Genomic DNA, 21,921 nt, shown 5'->3' on the forward strand with positions numbered 1-21,921 from the left:
GTTATGTGTAACTTACCAAAATGTAAAATTTTAAAACTAAAAAACCCCCAAAAACCCAAAGCTGAAAACTCTGTACTCTCCCCTCACCTCTTTTTGCCTCCATTTCCTCATTCATAGAATAGGAATCATTGTGCTATCCAGCTGATAGGGCTGTTGTAAGGGTCTGCTGGGCAATACATACAAATGTCACATCATGTCTGAGTGCCCTTGTGTCAGCTATTATCATTATTATGTTTAATTTGTTATTTTGGGGGAGGTAATTAGGTTTCTTTCTGTATTTTTTAATTTTTTATTTTATTTTATTTTTAGAGGAAGTACTGGGGGTTGAACCCAGGACCTTGTGCATGCTAGGCACGCGCTCTACCCCTGAGCTACACCCTCCCCTGCCACCCCGGCTATTATCATTATTAATGTTTTATGTTGAGCAGGGCAAGAAGGAGACAGATTAGTAGATTGACTTTTCAGAGAAAGGGGACAGAGATGACAGAAAGACGTGGTACAGGTGTGGAGGGAGGGGAGTCTGTTCTGGGATTTTGGGAATCTGCCCCACAAGACGGAGGAATTCCTCCAAACTTGTTGGCCTGAACACCTGGGCCCCAGCAAAGCTGTTACTGCCTTCCAATTACATAGACTCTATAATCATTTTACATTTGTGATCATGTATACACAGCAGGCTGGAGTTTCCGAACCTTTTACCCAGCAAAAGGGTGAGCTGAGTTCAGTTTTGGCATAAGCCAGTTAGGTCGAGTGCAGGAGACTTTTCTGAATTTCTTAACAGGGTAAATGACGCCCAAGTCCTTCGACAGGGTTTTCCGGGGATGTGGTTGCAAACCATCTCACCTTCCAGCTGAGTAGATTCTCACAGCAAATTTTAACAGTGTATTCATTTAAAAAGCTTTATGAAAATATAAAATGTAATTGTATTTAAAAAACAATTGCATTCAAAAGGAAAAAGAATCACACCTTTGTGAATCTGGGAAGTGTAGCCCCCAATTATACTGGGGTGCTACCACAGTGAGGTCAGGGTCCTGGTCTCCCCCCAACCACAATTCCCCCTCCAAGACTGCAGGACGGTGACTGAGCAAAGCCCCCAGTGCTGTGGAAAGATCCAGCTGCAGACGGGCAGCAAAGACTAATGAAGCGGAGAAAGCAGATTACTCCGAGGGGTTTTACAGCATCTGTCAGACCAAATGTTTTCTGACATTTGTATTAACTCTCTTGGGCTCTTGCTCTGAGCACTCTAATGACCTCATTTCCCTTAACTTTGCCTTCAGGCCGGCCACAGGCAAGCACAGTGGTCTCCCGAGGGAGGGGCTGAGGAGTGGGGACCACCGCCTGCTGGCCTGGCCTCGTCTAGGGTGTGTGTGTGGACGGCTGCCTGGGACCTTCAGGGCCTCTCCCCGCCCGTGCTGGCTGCAGCACTAAGGCTGGGAGCACTCTTTCTTGTTTTATACCTGTTTAAGGTTTAACTGACATACAATAAACTGTACCTATTTAAACTGTGCACTTTGATAAGTCTGATGTATGAAACTGTCACCACAAGGTAATGAACATATCCACCCTCTCCCCAAACTCCCTCCTTCCCCTCTGCACCCCACTAACCCCTCACGGAGGCAACCGTTGACCTGCATTTTGTCACTATAGATTCATTTCTTTTTGGGGGGTCCACAGTCTTTTCCCTCAGCTTTGTGGGAGCCCATGATTGGGTTAACAAATTGTAACAGATCCCAGCCACTTGTCTCCTTAAAGAAGATGTGCTTAGTACCTGCCTTGAGGTTTTAGCAATAACCCAGGCCCCGGCTATAAATGCTGGGCGTGCCTGAAGTTAGTCTTCTATCCCCAAAACAGCCTTGGGCTGGAATGGCAAACAACTCATAGAAAGCTGCAGACTCAGAGGTGAGAAGGCTGGTTAGCCAGTGACGGGTAAGACCCCGTGAGGGGGCAACCTAAGGCAGGCACAGCCGCCTGAGTCCAGGAAAATCTTGTCAAGCAGCTGATTCTCATACGTTCCGCCCTGATAAGCTGAAAGGCTCAACATGATTATGATTCACCAAAAACGGTCTTCTAACCTTGAGCCAAACACCAACAATAAACAAAGCCTTTGTACGCATTGTGATTCCACTCTGTCCTTCCCTAAATTCCTGCTTCAACTGTACTCAATAAATATGAGAGATTTGAGAGGCTCGTGGAGTTGGCTCCCGACTTCCTCTTGCTCTCTTGACTTTTCCCCAGAGTCTTGAGTAATTCATTCCGTCTCAGTGGGATTTCTGCTGGCCAGAACCCACAACTGGTGACAAACCCACAAGCTTAATTACTTTGCAACTCATTCATTGTTGTGTTTATCACTGGCTTGTTCCTGTTTGTAGCTGGGTAGTAATCCATTGTATACATACCACAATTCGTCCGTCTAACTGCTGAAGGGCATTTGCGTACAGGTCTTTGTTGTGGACACATGCTTCCATTTCTTTTGGGTAAATGCCTAGGAGTAGAATAGTTGGATCATATAATAGGTACATGGTTATTTAAGAAACTATCTCACTGTCTTCCAGAATGGTTGTACCATTTTACGTTCCCACCAGCAGTGCATGAGAATTCCAGTTGCTCTGTGTTCTTGCCAGCATTTGGTCCTGAAGGTCTTTAACTGCAGACATTCTAATAAGTGTGTAGTTCTACATTGTGGTTTTGATTTGCATTTCCCTAACTAATGATTTTGAGCATCTTTTCTCATGCTCATTTGCCATCTGTATATCTTCTTCGGTGCAGTGTCTATTTGAATCTTTGTCTATCTCTACCATTGGCTTGTTTATTATTGAATTTTGAGGGTTTTAAAAAAATATAATGGAAACATGAGTCTTTCATCAGATACATGCACTGTCGCCTGTGACTTATCTTTTCATTCCCTTAGCAGTGTCCTATGAAGAGCACAAGATTTTGATTTTAAGAAGTCTAGTTTATCCATTTTTAATTTTATGGATCACAGTTTGGTGTCACGTCTAAGAAATCTTTGCTTAATAGAAGGTCACAAAGGCATTTTCTTATTTATTCTTCCACATATTTTATAGATTTCATTTTTCATTTAGGTTTATGGTCCATTTTGAGTTAATTTGTATACATGCTAAAAGTTTTTAATCCAAATTTTCTTATTTGCTTATGTATATCCAACTGTCCCAGCACCATTTGTTGAAAAGACTATTTTTGCTCCACTGAATTGCCTTTTGCAGAAAATCAGTTCTGTATTGTATTTTTTTTCCTAGGACTGCCTAACGAAGCACCACAAACTTGGTGGCCTAAAACAACAGAACTGTATTCTCTCACAGTTCTGGTGGCTGGAAGTATGAAACTGAGGTGCTGGCAAGCAGCATTTGCTCTGAAAGCTCTAGGTGAGAATCCCTTCTTTCCTCTTCCAGCTTCTGGTGGCTCCAGACATTACTTGGTTTGTGGCAGCGTAACTCCAATCTCTATGTCTGTCTTTACCTGGCCTCCCCAGGTATCTCTGTGTCTTCCCCTCTTCTTATAAAGATACCTGTCATTGGATTTAGGGCCTATCCTTAATCCAGGATGATTTCATTTTAAGATCTTTAACTGAATTACATCTGCACAGACACTTTTTCCAAATAAGATCACATTCACAAGTTCCACGTAGACATGATTTGTAGGGAGGAGGGACACAAATCAATTCACTACATGGATCTGTGTGTGGATCTGTTTGGTTACTACAGCTTTGTAATGAGTCTTGCAATCAAGTAGTGTTAGTCCTCCAACTTCGTACTTTTTCAAAGTCATTTTGGCTATTTTAGGTCTTTTGTATTTCCATATACATTTTAGAATCAGATGGTCAATTTCTATAAGAAAAGACTATTGGGATTTTGGGAAGATTGTGTTGAATCTATTGGGGAGAATCAACATCTTAACAATATTGAGTCTTCCAAACTATAACCAAAGTATATCTCTCCATTTATTTAAATCTTTAATTTATCTCAGCAGTGTTCTGTAGTTTTCAACATACAGATCTTTCTCATTGATTGCCACGTTTACCCCCGTTTCATATTTCGTGATGCTATTGAAAAGGGTATTGTTATTTCAATTTCCATTCTGATTGTTCATTGCTAGCATGTAGAAATCCAATCAATTTGTGGATGTTGACCTGTATCTTGCAATCTTACTAGACTCACTTTTTCTAGTGGCTTTTTTGTAGAGTCAAGCAGATCTTCTTCATAGATGATTGTATCATCTGAGAATAAACACAATTCTACTTCTTCCTTTCTGATACAGATTTCTTTCCCTTACCTTTTGAATTGGCTGGAATCTTCAATACAATGTTGGTTAAAGTGGTTAAAGTGGTTAAATTGGACATTCTGATGTGCACCTGATCTTAGGGGGAAGGTATTCAGTCTTTCACTACTGAGTGTGATGTTAGCTGCAGGTAGGGTGACAAACTGTCCCACTTTTCTGGAGACTGAGGGGTTTCCTAGGACTGACCGCCTGCAGTGCTAAAACGAGGATAGTTCCAGGCAAACTAGGAAAGTTGATCACCCTGGTTGTAGGTTCTGGGTCAGTCTCAATGATTCTTTTTTCTCCTTATTATGGGCTGCATTTTCTTGTTTCTTTGCATGCCTGGTCATTTTTTCACTGGATGCCAGATATTGGGAATGTTACTTCATCAGGTGCTAGATATTTTCGTATTCGTATAAATATTCTTGAACTTGTTCCAGGATTCAGCAGTTTTATCCTTTCAGGCCTTTAAGGCTTGTTAGGTGAGATGAAAGCAGTATTTAGTCTAGGGCTAATTACTCGCCACTACTGAAGAAGCTCCTTCTGAGTCATTTCCCCATAACCTGTGAATGTTTCCAGTCTGACTGGTAGGAATAGGAGTATTGCCAGCCCTGTGTGAGCGCTGGGTATTCTTCATCCTTTTGGGTGGTTCTTTCTCCAGCTGTGGGTAGTTGTCCCACATATGTCTGCTCATCAGTGCTCTGCTGAGAACTTAAAGATTTCCAGGGCTCTTTCTCCACATAGCTGTCACCTCTTGGGGATTCTCTTGTGTGTACTGTAGCATCCTGGGTCTCCCCCGGAATCCCAGCTCCTTCTTTTCACTCACAAAATCTGCTGGGCTCTGCTTCAGTTTCTCTTCCCTCCACCATGGCTTAGAAATTCTCTCAAGGCAGTAAATGGGCAATTGTAGAGCTTGCTTGGTTTGCTTCGCATCTCTTGGGCATCATTGACTTTAGCTGCCTCATGTCCAGGATCTCGGAAGCCATCATTCCGTATTTCCCTCCATCAGGCCAGGTGCTCCCAGCAGGCAGGTGCTATGCCTGCTTTTACCAGGCTGGGTGCTTCCTGGGCTTCTTCCTTCCTCCTTATCCTTTCTTCAAAGCACATTCCAACAGAAACTTGAGTCCATCGCATTTTACTGCATGGTCATGCTCCCCTAGTAACATGTTTGCTTTCACGTGATACACATTAAGATTCAGTCCCATCAAATGGTCCTTCTTTCCCTCAATTGTTCCTGAGGTCTCACATCCTCCAGGAAGTCCTCCTGGATAGGATGAGTTAGACGGTGCATCTCCTTGCCACACTGTCTGCCCATGAGTTTATGAATCCTTTCTGCCTTTTACCATTGTCACAGTGACTCCTTAGATCTCCTGTCCCCAATCTCGGGTTTCCCCAGGAAGGTTTTAATCAAGCTTACCAGTTCCGTGCAAACATACGGGATTTACAGTTCAAATAACTTTGGGAGATATTGTTGGCTATATTCCACTCACGGAGATTCACAGAGCATATTAAGACTTCAAAGGCTCTGATAAAAATATTGTCGTAAAGAAATCTGTTTGCCCCAAAACAGACTCACGGATGTAGAAAACAAGTGGGGAAGGATAAATTAGGGGTTGGGGATTAACAGACACACATTACTATAAATCAAATAGATAGACAACAAGGACCTACTCTATAGCACAGGGAACTATATTCAATTTCTTATAATAACATATAATAGAAAAGAATCTGAAAAGAAAATTTACATGCATGTGTATGTATAACTGAATCACTTTGCTGTAACCTGAGACTAACATTGTAAGTCATCTACTGTTCAATAAAAAAATGAAAAAAAGAAAACTGTTTGCTTTGTTTACGCATATTTTCTGAATGCGTTTGATCTCAGTAACTATTTGATCTCAGGCTCTCTCAACTATTTATTGTTCTTAGGAACATACGTGAGGAAACACTAACCCAAATCATCCCGAAGAAATGAGAGGCTGTCCTCTCCCCTGCCCTTCTTTTCCTAAAGAGGACAGCAGATGAATGTGTATTGAGCAGAAGATTAAAAGAAAGGATTTGAAAGCACTCTCAACAACGCTTCTGCCTTTATCCCTCTGGATCTGGCTGGTTCCCCCGAGACTCTCCTGACCCCCTCTCGTTGCAGGCTCACTTGCCCCCTCCTGCTCCATGGTCCTCCAAACCCACTTCAGTTCATTAGTTTCCTGTTGTGCTCTCTCCCCTACAGATCTGGAGAAATCCCGGCTGTCGAGGCCCCGGTGAGCCACCAGACTTGGGGTCTCCATCACTGCAGGCTCAGGGGCAGGCAGGCCTGGGACGTGATGTGGTTCAGTCCCAGCTGCAGCGCCCCGCGGGCTGGTCCGCTCAGGTTTCCTGGCATATCTGAGTCGCCAGGGAGTTGTTGAGAACCTGAGGTTTCCTCAATAATTTACATCCTTACTCCTCGCTTGACAGGATCACATGGTCCGGGACAAAGTCGGTGAACACTCTGCTGGGGGAACCTGATCTCCTAGTTCGGGTAGCAACAACACGGGAGACAATGCGAGGTTTACCCTGAACTCTGGCCAGCACTCGGTGGGGGGGTGGGGGTCTCGACCCAGCGGGAGGCCAGTGACATGATATGGCTGCTGAAGCTCAGCAGTAGCTTTAAGCTTGCTGGAGGGTGGAGGGTGATGAGGGAAAAGGAAGCTGAAGGCTCTGGGAACCTTAGGGAAAAGACAGAGGCTCTGTTTCACCCAGCCCCCACTCACTGGCCTGTGGGGCTGCTGACTGAGGTCACTCGGGCATGGACACCCTATTCCCTGCCCGTCTCTGCCATCAAACATGCTTGTTTCGTGTTCTTCCACCGGTGCTCCAGCCCCACCCCCTCCCCTTGTCCCATGTCTTGTTTCTCCTGAATCTCACCCTTCTCTCCCCAGTGGCTCCATACCCACAACAGATAAACACACCTGGGACTTTGGAATCCTAAAATAACCCTCCCTTTGCCCCTCCAGTCACCATCCTACTACTCTCCTTCCCTTCTGGGACCAGCCACTGGCAAGAGACTTAGGGCGCTATATCCTCTGCTGCCCACAGTCCACTGGTGTCCACCTGGCCCATGGATGCAGAGACCCACCCCTCCATGATTTGTATACCCACAATGCCCCCGGGCACCTGAAGGTTCCATAGGCAGAACCTTGTTATTCATTCAGCTGAACTTGGTATTCATTCATCAAAAGCTTTTTAAATACCTTCTCTGTGCCAGACGTTGAGCTATAAAGTGAGTACAATGAGGCTCATGGAGCTTATGATTTGATGGTAAACAGAGATGTCAACCAGCCCTTAATGGATCTAATTATGAAGGGATGTCACTGAAATCTGCCCAGAATGTTATGAGAACCCAAGGGAAATGCGTCAGACTGGGAGGGGAGGAGCAATTGGTCAGAGAAGGCTTTCTGGAAGAATTAGGTTGGAACTGATGTGTATGAAGTGGATAGAAGAAATTGGAATTTTGGCTACAGGACTCTTACAGGTTTAAGTGACAGGACTAATTTAAGCAAACCAGGGAACTACATAACTGGGATGACTGGGTGAAGTGGCCTCAGACCCTCACAAAGCTTTCAGATCTGCTCTTCTTGCACTCATCTCTGTTGTTTCTCCCTCTGTGTTGGACTCATCCTCTCCTAACCAGTTAAGCTTCCTCTATGTTTCAGGGGGCAGAAGGAGCATGGCTGCAGGAAGTTCCAGGCTTACATCACTTCAGTTTGTTGGCCCCACAGGAAAAAGAGAACCATCCCCAACACCCATATATAAAAGTCCAGAGAACGGCTCTGATTGGCCCAGATAGGGTCATGTGCCAGTCCTGGACCAATCACTGAGGGGTAGATACTGTGCTTGATGAGGCCTGGGTCTCCTGTCCGTCCCTGGGGCCAGGGAGCAAAATGCTGTGATAGGCAGCTCCATCAGGACCACACGGATTAAGATAGGGGCGAGAAGCCAAAGGAAGGAATACTGAGAACACAAAAACAACAGATGTTCACAATCGACAATTATCTAGGCATAAAGAATCACATATGCAAAACTATACAACAGCCATGGAATGTGGGAATTACTAGTAATTTTATAAAACTGGATCTAAGGGTGAACTTTGATGTGTGGCAAGAAATAAACCTGGAGAAAAAAGAATTTGGAGAGCCATATGTACTGAACAACAGAGTTTAAATGTTATCCTAAAAGCTAAGGAGAATCTTTGGAAAATGTTATATCAGTTACTTTATACGTCAAATTCTAATATTTGGGGAAAAAAATCCTTTTGACCATAAAACTGTTCTTTTCTTCCTTATTTCAGTTAATGGCATCCTCATCTTGCCAGGTGCATGAGCTAGAAATGTGAGGGACTCTTGGGTCCAAGTTCTCTCTGGACCCCCTTCCCCATTAGTTATTCCTTTTCATTCTATGGCACTGCTTTAGTTCAGGCCCAGGTCTGTCCTTGCAAGGGCTCTGCTAACTTAAATCAAGACATCCACTCTTCCAGGGAGGTTTCTGGGCCCCAGCCCAGGCCAGGTTAGACCTGGTTCTCTCTGCTTCCATCGTACACAACCCGGGCACAGCAGTCATTCCCTGCATCGTAACTGTGTTCCATCTGGCTCTGACCATATGCTCTGTGGGCACAGACTCTGTGGATTCCTCAGGAGCCTGCGCCTGGTTTTCATTTCGTACCCTAGCTGCACCCATGGTCCAACATACTATAGACACTGGGTAAATGTTTGTTGATCAATGAGAAGACAAATGGATAAATGAACTTCACTTCCTACCACTAAGATAGGCAAATATAAACATACCCATAACTGAAAAAAGAAAATGTTCAAAGGCCTTAGTGAAGCTGTCTGAAACAACGGTGTTTTCCTCACCCACTTCCAATGCCCACATCCTTTTTCTCTACCCGTCTAGCTCTTCTTTTTGCTTTCTCTCTTTCTAGAACTGTGGACTGGGAGGGTTGCCTGCCATTCCGGTAAACAAAGAATGTTGCCTGAGGGGCCTTGGCCCACATGATTAAAGCTGCCATCTTGACACGTGTTTTTTAAAAAAAAAAGGTTCTACAAGGATCAAGCCTTAGTCACCACCTCAGCCACCCACCGAGGCTGTACCCGAGGGGAATTCAGGTTGGAGAAAAACAGGAAGTATTCTGTGCTTTGGCTACTGGCCCTAGATAGTTAAGATGCATATCAAAGGAATAATTTCAATGACCTCAGATTTTTGCACCTTCCCATCAGCAGTAATTTTTTGATGTTTGACTATGTTTTTTTTTTTTCTAGCAAAAAAACTCCTATAAATCCTGGCTCCTCCCTTACCTCTTGGAAGCAGTTCATCAGAGCTATCTGAGAGGCTATAGTCTCAGGAAGATTACTGAATAAAACTTAACCACACAACTTTCAGGTGTGTGTTTTTCTTCAGTTGACAGAACACTCTATCTTGTCTTGCCATGCATGATATGGAACTGAAATCTGCATTGAGTGTGTGTGTGTACAGGAAATGCTTTGTAACAAATCACCCCAACCATTAGTGGCTTAAAATATCACACATGCGTTATCTCAGAGTGTCTGTGTGTCAGGAATCTGGGTCCAGCTGGGCTTGGCCCTCTGTTTCAGGAAGTCTCATCCAGCTGTAATCAGCACCCAGCTGTAATCAGGTTTCAGCTGGGACCTGAGCCATGTTTGATCTCCCTCACATGGGTGGCGGCAGGATTCAGTCCCTTGCTGGCTGTTGGCCATTAAATTGAAAACCAAATATGACTTCTAAATTTGTTTACTGAACTTCTTATTGCCCAAGTGAGCTGACATCTGTTTTTGTGCCAAGATGATAATTCAGACTGTTGTGGTTGCCAGTGACAGAAAACAAGTGTGAACCTATTTAGGTAAGAGGGACAATACATTGGCTCCACCCACCAAGCCATGGGGACAGCTGCGACAAGGCCCCCCAGTGTCACCGGGTCTCCCTCTGTGATGCAGGAAAACGGATCTGGGGTATGAGAAGGACTGTGTCCCAGGCTTCGGTTGAGCCCCTGGGACATGTCCCGCCAAACGTGGGTCCTTGGATTTGCGCAGCAAAGAATTCAAGAGCGAGCCACAGTTGAGTGAAGGTAGATTTATTCAGAGAGATACATTGAAAGGCAAGAGAAAGGCCACAAGGTGTCGGGGTTGGGTGCTCAGATTAAACGTAGGTACACATTCCATGGACAGAATGCGGGCCGTCTCTGAAGAGGGAGAGAGAGGGCTAGACACGAGGCGCCCTGCTGCTGGTTTTTATGGGCTTGGTGGCTTCATATGCTAATAAGTGGAAGGACCAGTCTAAGGGGAAGGGGCTGGGATTCCCAGGAAGTTGCCCATTTCCCACTCTTTGACCTTTTGTGGCTAGCCTTGGGACTGCCATGGTGCCTGTGAGCGTGTTATTCACCATGTTAATGTATTACAATGAGCATATAATGAAGCTCAAGATCTGTCAGAAGTTAAATCTCTCAGCATCTTGAGCCTCAAGGCCTACTGGGGGTTGAATCTTTCACCATTTTGATGTTAATTGCTGTAGCATTCCTTGAATGGCTGTGCCCTGCCCCCTTCCATCCTGTCTCATCTGCACACTTTGTGTCTGGATCGTCCCTCGTGGCCACCAGCAGCTCCAGGCTTCCTTTCCCAGCTTAACCAGTAGAATAAAATGAGACTTGTGCTCTCAGGCCTTGAGGATCTAAGTAGCTAAGAAGAGGCTCTGTTTTGCTCGGTTTGGATCACACGTCCATCTCTGGATCAGTCAGTCAAGGGCAGTCAGCGGTGGTGCTGTGGTGTTCAGGTTGGGTCAGGTTGGGCCCCCGGTGAACCCCTGTGCTGGGGGTGGGGTGGCGTGTCCTGCCGAGTGATTGTCTCCATGGAATCACATGATAAGAAAAGGCCAAAGTCAATTTGCCAGATGGAGGAGGAAAGCTGGACGGACAAGACAAAAGCTCCTTCTTGCCCTCACTGTCTGTCTCTCACACATATACACACAAGGCGCTTATCTAAAGAGAATAAAACTTGGGTGGGGAAAGAGCACTGGGGCAGGAATTTAAATCTGGGATCTATTCCTACCCACTAGTTACATGACCATAGGCTGGGTCCCTTCTCTCTAGACCGTGTTCCCAATTCATAAAAAGGGAACAATCGTACCTGTCCCTCTTGCTCCAAGGAAGCTTGTGAGGGCCAGTTGTATTGGACTGAATATTGTTTCCTCAAAATCCATGTTTACAGAGAGCCTCAGAATGTGATTTTATTTCAAAAGAGTACTTGCAAGGGGGGTAGGGCATAGCTTAGTGGTAGAACGCATGCTTAGTAAGCACAAAGTCCAGGGTTTAGCCCCTAGTATCTCCATTTTTTAAAAAATTAATAAATAAACTTAATTACCTCCCCCTCAAAAAAATTAAAATTATAAAACTTTTGTGAAAAACCAGTATTTGCAGATATAATTGATTAAGGATCTTGAGATGAAACGATCCTGCATTTAGGGTGGGCGCTAAATCCAGTCCGGTGTCCTTGAGGAGAGGAGAGGGCATAGAGAGACACAGAGGAAAAGGCCATGTGAAGGTGGAAGCAGAGACTGAAGAGGCACATCTACAAGCCAAAGGATGCCCAGCACCAAGGGAAGCCACTAGGAGCCAAGAGAGAGCAATGGGATGTAGTCTTCCTCAAGGCCCTCAGAAGGAACCAACCCGGAAGACATCTTGATTTTCAGATTTCAGGCCTCCTGAACTGTGAGAGAATCAATGTCTGTTGTTTTAAGCCATTCGGTTGGTGGTAATTTGTCACAGCAGCTGTGGGAGACAAATACATAAGATGAAAAGTGTGAAACATACGCAGCATATGGGGTCGAGAATATCATTACAATAAGCAGTGATTGCACAGAATCCTACTGAACTCAGAGTTCTTTTGCCCGGTTCTGAGCGCTGCCCAGATCTGTTTGTTATATTGTTGCCCCCTCCACAGCCTTAATCCAGCCACAGCCACCTCTCTGTCATCCGTGCAGGAGTGACCTGCAGCTTGGAAATCATCACTGAGTTCAGTGCTGGAAGTTAAACGGAGTTCTTACCAACAATGAGGACACTGTGCTCGGGGCTCTTCTGCAGATGGAGAGACTGATCCAGGCAGGGAGTGAGGGTAGAGCTAAAATCTGAATGGCAAGGGGTCAGGTTTCAGAGCCTGTGCGTGAACTGCCTCACCACACTGCCTCAGGCCACGGGATCACCCCTTCCTGATTTATTTATCGGGCACAACACAGCTGTCACCAGAGCCTCGCGCTGCCAGTGTGTCCTTCCTCCTCCTTCCATCTCCGCTCCCTCCCACTGCCCCACTATTATCTAAGATGATGACCGGCTCTGGAAACCCCAAGGTTCTCTAATCCCCTGTCCAGGCCAGTCTTGCCTTTGGTCGCTCCACTGAATGCCCAGCCCCCAAGAGCTACATCTTTGACATCAGGGAAATGAGCTGGTTGGAAATGTGAACCAGCTATTATCCAGCTCAGGTGCTTACTAGCAGGTGGGAGAGGGCAAGGCACTGCTGTGGGCGCCAGGCTGGCATTAGATCTGATTACTCACCAGGAAGCTTGGTCCTGCTGGCTACAACAGAGTGGGGCTGCAGGCGGTGCCTCCCGTCTCCAAGCCTGGAGCATCTGAATGTTTCAGGTCTGCCTTTTATCTCTACCACCAACTAAACCCTCAGCTCCCTCAGCCTTTAGCCTCACTTCCATGGGCCCTGTCCTCAGGCCATGGCTTTCCCTGTCACAACCCCTTTCTGTCTGGATCCTGCAGGAGTTCCCAGCCCCTACCAGCCCAGGGTGAGCTCATCCAGTCCCCTCATGTCCGAATTTACCTCTCCAACACTGCTGAGCTGCAGATTCGTGTTTCCAATCATGTGACAGGTCCTGTTTAATAGCCAGTAGGTACTCAAAACTTTACATGTTGTCATCTTCCTGCCCCAGTCATCCCCATCTGGGCAATTGGCACCCCAATTCCTATACTTGCTTCAGCCTCCAAACATAGGTGTCATCTTAATTCCTTTTTCACTTTCTACATTCAATTCATCAGCCTATCCAGTTTCACTCTTTCTCCAAAACATACCCCAAATCTGTCTCCAGTGTCACAACCGTGGTGGGGGCCATATTAATCTCAAGCCTGGACCTTGTAGTCACCCACCAGCTGAGCCTGCTTCCATCTTGATCTCTTTGATCCATTCTTCACACAGCAGCCAGGCAGCTCTGAAAATCCAGAAATCAATTTCATTGCTATGCTTAAAACCATCCAATGGCTTCAGGCTAAGTGCTTGTGTGGTCCTCGGGGGCCCTCCCTCTGGCCTCCTCTCATAGGCCCACCCACTGCACAGGCACCAGTCTGCCCAGCCCTGCCCAGCCCTGCCCACAGCTTTCCCACCCAAGGCCGGTGCCCCTGGGATGCTCGGCTCAGGTCTCTGAGCTGGCTGCCTGCTTCTCATCTGCAGATCTCACCTCCTGGAGACGTCTCCCTTGATCAACCCCCTTCCCATTCACATACTCATCAACTCCCTGTTTGATCTTCCTCCTGGCACTCATCATAAATAAAATGATAGTCTTCATGTTTTGTAAAGTTGCCATGAACAATGAATTAGCAAATATTGAGCCATCGGGGAAACACAGGTTCAAGGACCTACAAGCCTCTGGCCACAGCATTTTCATCAAGACCAAACCATGTTCTATGTGTGTTTCTGTTTAGGGACACCTTGTTTAAAATATTCTGTCGATTCATTAACACTGAATGCCCAGCTGACAGCACTGGTGCCTGAGGGAAGCTTACGTAACACTCGTTTTGTCTGTGGGGCATTTCACAGCCTTCTTGCCCTTGCAAATACTGGACAGTCAGCTTCAGCACTGTGCTTGGGACCAGTTTAAACAACGAAATCACCAACAGAAAGCACAAGAATGAAAAAAACAAACGTGGGCCCCCAAAGGACCCTTGTACTTACAGTATGAGAGCTGAAACAAGAGGGTTCCACCCAAACATGCACATCCGGCGACTCAGTTTTCATTGCTCTGCCCTGTCCCCGGAGGACCCTGGGAGTGCTGGAGGTATTGATCTTGGGGCTGCAAATAAGTTCCTGCAAGTAGGTGAGCTTGCAAATGTGGAACTGAGAATAAGGAGGACCAGCTGTCCTTCACTGAGTTGTCTTCTATTTCTCCTGACTAGAGGATGAGCTCCAGGAGACCTTGTCCGCTCTGTTCACTGTCGCAGGCCCAGCACAGTGCTTAGTCCATGGGAAGCACTTGGTGCATGTTTGTTGATGGAAAGAAAAAAATGGAAGGAAGGGAGTGGTGGCGGAACATGCCACCTTCTTTGTCCACATCCCCACACCAGCACTATCGGTTTCCACCCTGGGCTCAGTTCCCTGACCCAGTGGCTGATCAAGAGTTGATGATCAGATTCTCCTTTATTCTCCCCTGGACTCTTCTCGGAGGTGAGAATAAGGAGATATCTGACCTTCCGTTTTAGTGTCTGGAGGCATCTGCATCTCCTGGTGACTGGCTCTGATTTTCGTCTCTCGCAGGTGGAATGGAAAGTCTACTGGGTCAAGAGTCAGAAGCCCTGCCTTGTGCTATCAGACCTACTGCCAGTTAGCTGTGTGACTTTGGGGGTCATTTTCCCTCCCTGGCCTCAGTTTCCTCATGTATTTTTTTTTTTTAGTGGCAATACTGATTTATTTTTTAAACCAGAAAGATAATCCATATTGATTACTTAATACAAAAAAAAAAGGAAAAAATGCCAAAAAAAACTTTTAAAAATACAAAATTCATGTGAAGCAACATAATAGAAAACTGAGCATTTGGCTCAAGTGTTCACTTTCCAGTCTTACTATGTAGGTTTGGAATCACTTAATAACCCCACACTCCAGAATAACAAAAAGTTCTGGGTGAGTTTCAGAATATTTACTCTACCTGACAAGGATTTTACAACTCGAGAAGGAAAGGTAGGCAGTCCTGCTTCTAATGAGTTAGTGCAAATCCTGATTACGACGTAAGTTATTCAAAGTCTCGATGGCATTCTGAAATTGCCTTTATGGAAAATTCCTTATCATGAAGTCATTGTGCATTTGATCAGGTCTGAAGAAGTCAGCTCAGAATCCTCATGTATTTTTAAAAAGAGGAAAAGGTCCTTTATCCTTTTGCCTTTTGTGACCATCAAATAGCATAAAGTGTATATAAAAGTGCCATGCAAACTCTAACAATCCCTTCAGTGGCACGTATTATCCATGTTATTCATCCCGGGTTCTCGTCAGTGGGATGCTAGGTTACAAGAGGCTTAAACTGTTTCCCATCTCACACATCAAGAAGCCTGGAGGGAATTCCTAGATTCAGCAGCTTAACAATGTCCAGGCCCTGGGTTAGTGTCTCTCCCACACTCTGGCCTTCCAGCCTCTCACACCAACCAGTCACGGAAGGTGTGGGCAGTGGAGGAGCTGATTAGAAACGTGAGCCAGTTGTCCAGCTCAGATACTTAATGTCGGGTGGGTGGGCACAGGCTCTGGTGAATGTTGATGGGGAGGAGGGAAGAGCCTCCCTCATTTCTCTCTTACTTTTTAAATCAAGGAGATGAAACTCTTTCCCAGGATTTCCAGTAGACTATCTCCCAGATTCTGTTGGCCAGGACTGGGTCACACTAATAAGCCAATCACTGGTATAGAATAAGATTCTAAACCAATCACGGTTCATCCATGGTTCATGGGTGGGGGGACGGCCCTTCTGACACATGAGAAAAGTTGGGGTTCTGCCAGCATGGCAGGTGGGGGAGCCAATTTCACTTGCCACATGTGCTGCCTCATCTTCTCCTGGCCCTCCTGTGCCCCTTCCTACACTCCCGCCTGCAGCCCCTCCTGCAACCCCAGACTGTGCCCCCTCCTGCACCCCCTATACATCCACTCCTGCACCACCCCCTGCAGACCCCTCCTGCACCCCCTCCTGATTGCCTCCTACACCCCCTCCTGCAGACCCAGCCTGTCTCACACACCTCCTTCTAGGCTCTGCACTGTGGGCCCTGACTTGCTCCTTCCTTCTGGCTCCTGCCATCCCTCCAGAGACTTCTTACTAATGTTCCCTTCCTTTTCTGCAACTCCAAGTACATCCCTTCCCTCCTTTCTCTCTCTGATCTGCAATATCTTCAAACAACCACCACCACCACCGTAATGGTGACAACTACCCATATCCCTGGCGTCTTTCTCTTGTGCCCTGATTCTCTCAGAAGATTCAGGAAACATTTCAGGATCTCATCTGTGCCTCCAAGTCCACACCAGGCCTGATGGGTGGACATGTGCTGTGGAATCAAGTCAGAAAGGTTTTCGCAACATTTATACAATACTTGAGCATCTAGTTTACCCTTTTAATCTAGCTTGACCCTCATGAGACCCAGGAGGCAGACAGGGCAGGCATAATGAGCCCTTTTATCAGGTGAATCACAAAGGCTCTAAGAAATCGAGGAGGTTGCCTGAGGCCATGGAGCTCCTAGGAGTTGGATATGGAGGGAGAATTCTTGGCTCAGGTCCTAGATCGCATGCCCATTTCATCACACCACGACCCGGCACAACTCACCACTGGCCTGTTGGAGCGTTCAGTTTAGCTTCCAGACAAAGAGGAGTTTGCCAAGTGAACAAGTTCCAAATAACGTAGTTCACTGCGGGTGCCAGGAAGCCCTAACGCGATGCCAGGAGCAAGGGCAGAAACAATGGTCATTATGTGCCACTCCCATAAAACTCCATTGGTTCAAAATTTCCCCTCATCTGTGCTGTTCCCTTTGATCTCTGCTGCCGACGTGGGGACAGAGGGAATGTGACCTGGCTGCTGGAGAGACGCTGGGCTGAGACATGGCCCCAAGGTCCCTACTTCCCAGGCCAGGGTCCTTCCCCTCCCAGATGAACAACAGTCCCGGACTTTTTCCTTGGTGCACAGGCTTAGAGGTTCTGGGCTGGTCAATCTGGCAACCAGTTTCTCAGAAGAGTCGGGGAGGTAACCAAGACCTAGAAAGTGGTTTCGAGGAAATGTGGCCAAGGGAAGAGGGCTTGGGGAGGGAAAGAAGGGCCTGGCAAGAGGCTCTGAGCCAGCAGCCCTGACAGCCCCCAGCCAGCTGCCAGGCTGAGCCCCCAGTGAGCCTGTGAGGAGGAGGGGACTGAGGGGGCGGGACGGTGGGGGTCTCCGGGGTTCTCGTGTCAGCAGCGAAGTTTGCTCTGAATCCTTGACTGGGCTTTGAGGCTCCTTCTCTATGAAGCCTCTGGGGATTAACCCCCCCCCCCCCGGAGCCCTTCAGCAGGGCCACGGCTAATCTCTGTGATGCCATCTGTGGGGTGTCAACACGCGGCTGTAAGGGTAACAGAGATGCGTTTTTTCCCCTCTTTCACCCTCTTCCCAGTCCACTCGGTAAACACACTCCGGAAACAATGCCCCACTATCTCACTCGCCAGGGTTCTGGTGCTGGTTCCCCGGTGTGACAGGGAGGGGACAGGCTAAGCGGATAGCTGGAATATCACATGACTGCAGTCAACAAGGAAAGGGAGAGGACACAAAGAAATGCACAGGAGAACAATGCAAATGGCATTTCATCCACACAGATCTTCTTGCCACCCCTGCCCCCATCCTCTGTGGGAGGGCCAGTTCCCAGGGGAATCTGGTATCACCTATCCAGACGTCCAGGGTGTCCCTCACTGCAGTGCCCTAGCCTGCTGTCTTCAGCTGCCATTGTGGTGAATGGCTGGGCTCATACCCACTTTGGGCATGGCCCACCTCAAGCACAGGCCCTGAGTCTTTCTGCTTTTGGCCTTGGGGCTTCATTAGCGCCGGGGGATCCTTTCCCACTCACTGCAGGGGCAGCCCTGAAGTTTGGGGAAGTTGACAGCTGCAGGGGCAGTCCCTCATCAACAGGGGAACAGGAGGTGGTGGGTGACTGCCCAGCCTCCCATAGAGCTGTGATCCCTCTGTCTACAGTGGTGGCCTCAGTAGGGCCCCCAATATTGGCTTTTTTGTCATCCCTTTTTCTTTCTATGCCCTCTGCTCCCTGACCCATTCCAGGAATCATCTCCCAAATAACTACCTGCACCCAAAGCCTTATCTCAGGCTTGGCTTTAGAAGGAACCCTAACTAAGACACCCTTTACCTGGACGAGGTGCATGGTTGTCTCTGCCTGTCGCTCCCGGCAGCCTTGCCTGCCTCCTTGGTGCGTTTGGTGTGGTTTTACTAAGGACAGTGAAGGAGGAGAGGCTGCAGCCTGGTGATCCAGCTCCATTCCTGTAGCAGTTGTCCCGCCACAGCTCCCCTCTCTGAGCCATTGTGCAGAACCCCTGGAAAAAGAGGAAATCCGAGTGGCTAAGAGGCTAGGCTCTGAGGACAATGGCCAGCATCTGAATCCTGGCTCCGCCACAGTGCCTTGGGTGGGGGGCAGAGAGGGGACAAGGAGGACCCCCCAGGAGCCTGGCTCCTTACATTCCTCAGTGGCTTCCTCGTTGGTGGTCCTGGTGGCAGGGCCAACTTCATAAACGTGTGACCTGTGCTTGGTTAAATGCTCTGTTGTTGCCATCTGGAAAATCTTTACGTTTTTGAACCGGGGACTCCACATGTTCATTTTGCACTGAGTCCCACAAACTGGGTAGCTTGTCCTGCCTGGTGGCTGGAATCTTGGGGAGAGCCCCCTGCAAATGAAGAGAGCAATGCGAACCCTGTCTTCTGGCCAAGCTGGGCTCATTGTTTCTTCCCTCCCCGGAGCAGAGCAGAAAGCGTGGGCACAGTGGGAGCTTTGATCCCGGCCCCTGTGACAGATGGGGCTCCTGGGGGCGGGGGAGGCCTTCGGAGCCAGCTGGTTCAACCCCATCCAGAGCTGTGATCTCCTACCCAGCACCCGTGGCGCCGGTTCACCCAGGCCTCTTTGTGAATTCTTCTAATGGCAAGAAAGGCCCCGTTTCATTGTTGATTCAAACTGTAACCACCCCTTACTCTTATGGAGTGTTTTAAGGTTCTCCCAACCTTTTCACAAGGATTATCTGGTTGGATTCCCACCAACACTCTGTGCGATTGGTATTTCCTTAGGAGTAGAAATTGAGACATTGTAACTTCCAGATGAACAGCCTTGGCTGCCTCACTCAGCCTTTCCTTCTATCAGCCGTTGAAATCTCACTTCACCTAGGACATCTTTCAGCCTATCAAAAGAGAAGGAGAAACTCCTTAATTCTTTGTAGTACTAAATTATTTCCCCCACCCACAACCCCGCAGGCTGTAGGGAATACAGTGTCTTTTTTTCCGATGTGCTTTATTTTGAATAACAGTCATGAAAGCGGCAGGAGCTAAGCAGACTTTTAATGAACTAAAACTTGTTTTAAATGGATTAGACTTCTGTTTAAAGATGGTGGAATAAAGCAGGATCACAGAATGGCCCACCCCCACCACCCCAGTGTCCAAAGAAATAACATAGAAAGTTAAAAAAAAAAAACAGAAACACACCTTCCAACAGCCAAAGAGTCAATCATACAAGGAAAGAGTATAAAGCAAGTGCTTTTAAAAGTGCCAGTCAAGGACAGATGCAGAAGCTTCTGGAACCATGTGATTTCGTCCCACCCCAGACTGGGGACATAGGTCCATCAAGAAAATCCTAAGCACGTCACCAAAGCCCTTGGCTTCGAAGGGCAGCTGCCCCAGGGAATGGGAGTGGAGGCCCCCGGGGCCTGGGACCTGTGTGGGCAGGAGGGGCTGTCCTTGGCTTGCTGGGCTGCTGGGTTGACAGGAAGAGCTGGAGCCCAGGAGGCGCAGCCCAGGTGGAAAAGCCTCACCGTGGGGTCCTACCTGTGAGCACACACCCGCACCACCCAGATGTCTGCGGCTCAGCGTATGGCGGGAGCTCCTGGAAGGACACGCTTGTTGCTTCTCACTTGCTCAGTAGACCTGGTGCTCACCTGCTTGCATGGTTTATAGCAAAGATAAGGACTTTACTTTCATTTCCTGCTTGTTCATGGTTTTCAGATTCTTTGTAGCTCTGTCCTGTGCCCCACTCCGCCCCACCCCAACCCCAACCCCAAATGCCTTTCAAATGAAAACCCCAGGGGCACTCCACTTGGGCTGGTCTGTCTGTGTTAGAATCTACCCCTGCGGTGAGACAGGGAGCCCCAGCAGGGCTGGTGAGGGGGCCCTCCTGTCGCTCCCCTCCTTCCTCTTTCAATAAAGAGTGAATCTGTCTGAGTCAGTTCTCCTCCTGACACAACACGTTCCCCCCCCATACAGACACAATTCCAGTTTATTCCAATTACTATTGTTGATCTAAAATGGAACGGATTCTGAAGGTTAAGCAGTCAACAATTCCATTTCTTTGTCTCCGAGGAGAAACTACTTTATAAATTCCACATTCCTTGACTCATTCAGTTCCTTGCCTTTTTAAATAGTTCTTTAGGAAAACAAAGCCAGGTTCTCTTCGTGACAAGCCAGCTCAGGACTTGTCTGAATATTGTCATGCCTGGGCAGACACAGCCGTATCCCCACGAGTCATCACCGGATGATGGCTTCTAAGTATTTCTAAATCTCCTCCGAGAGGCCTGTTCTGCACTCTCACCTCTGCCCTTCATCCTCTTTCTTGTGGAATTGTCACTTTCCGGCGTTAGGACTCTGAAGCAGTTCTGTAAGTGCTGGACTAGACAGCCTGGGGGCTATCAGGCTGGGAAATCAAAGGCTCTTTGGCCAGATCAGGATTTGAAACATCACCTTTGTATCACCTCTCCACTCGCACTCCCGGCAGAGCCGGGCCTCAAACCCATGCCTGCTGTCCCAGAGCTGCCGAAAGTTCCTCTGTACTTTACCACGGCACCTCCAAAACCATGAGAAGCATTTGATTCAAATCTGCCCACTTCCTTCTGGTACCCAGTTTCCAAGAATTGAGTACACTGCCCCTACGACTGGAAGATAAAATGTCAATGTGCAAGATGCAAACCTCAGAACCTTCTGCAACTAGGAAGGAAAAGGCTTTCAAATTTAGTGCAGCTTCCTAAACCTTTAGGATGCCTTCCATGTCGGCTTTTATATTTAGGATCACATGAATTATACATAGGGAACTGTGGGCTGGTGGATAGCTTCCAACTACTAGAAATTATATTTCCCTCCCTTTTGATAATTAGTTCAAGGTCTTCACCACAAGTGACATCATGTCTCAGAAGCAAAAATAGGTCCCTATTAAGACTCGGTAATGTCTTCTGTCTAGAAGGTTCTATTTCCTCTTTATGCCCTAGTCTCCTCACCTTCCTAATTGGCTCTCCAGCCTCACAGCTTTCTCTTGCTGCCATCTGGAGCCTTAGATAATTAGGTATAGTCTGACTAGGTGAGGTTAGTTGCTTGGCTATGCTGATTGCCTTTCAGGTTACCGGGACCTAGGGCTCTGGAAAGTGAGAACGGGCATACAGCCTATGCAACGGTAATATAATTCCTCTGAACCGAACAGGTTACTTGGACCTTAGGTACAGCTGGGTTTGGGAATAATTTACATGTTCTGTTAAAGCTAGCTGAGGTGGGAGAAAGCAGGCTCCCTTACGAGCATTCAGTACAATGTGTTTCAGACACACAATCTCATTTAACACTGAAAGGACCTCTCTGAAAGTTTCCTATTTAACACAT

The 21,921-nt window shown here is 47.3% G+C and overlaps 2 long non-coding RNA genes across 4 annotated transcripts; both read right to left on the bottom strand.

Annotated features, from left to right (window-relative positions):
• Positions 1–10,396: 10,396 nt before the first annotated feature.
• LOC140688731 (uncharacterized) lies at positions 10,397–17,135 on the bottom strand. 3 transcript variants are annotated; one of them, XR_012063496.1, is made up of 4 exons: positions 16,879–17,135; positions 13,388–13,524; positions 12,361–12,441; positions 10,397–12,085 (listed from the first exon to the last, which is right to left on the bottom strand). It is a non-coding gene; the product is annotated as an uncharacterized lncRNA (long non-coding RNA). The 3 variants fall into 3 exon arrangements; XR_012063495.1 differs by lacking the exon at positions 16,879–17,135 and adding an exon at positions 14,265–15,183; XR_012063494.1 differs by lacking the exon at positions 16,879–17,135 and having other exon boundaries at positions 13,388–13,677.
• Positions 17,136–18,123: 988 nt separating this feature from the next.
• LOC140688732 (uncharacterized) lies at positions 18,124–20,262 on the bottom strand. Its single transcript, XR_012063497.1, has 4 exons — positions 20,110–20,262; positions 19,297–19,469; positions 18,760–18,965; positions 18,124–18,617 (listed from the first exon to the last, which is right to left on the bottom strand). It is a non-coding gene; the product is annotated as an uncharacterized lncRNA (long non-coding RNA).
• Positions 20,263–21,921: the final 1,659 nt, after the last annotated feature.

The sequence above is a fragment of the Vicugna pacos genome, chromosome 23 (genome assembly GCF_048564905.1).
Source record: "Vicugna pacos chromosome 23, VicPac4, whole genome shotgun sequence".
NCBI lineage: Eukaryota > Metazoa > Chordata > Mammalia > Artiodactyla > Camelidae > Vicugna > Vicugna pacos.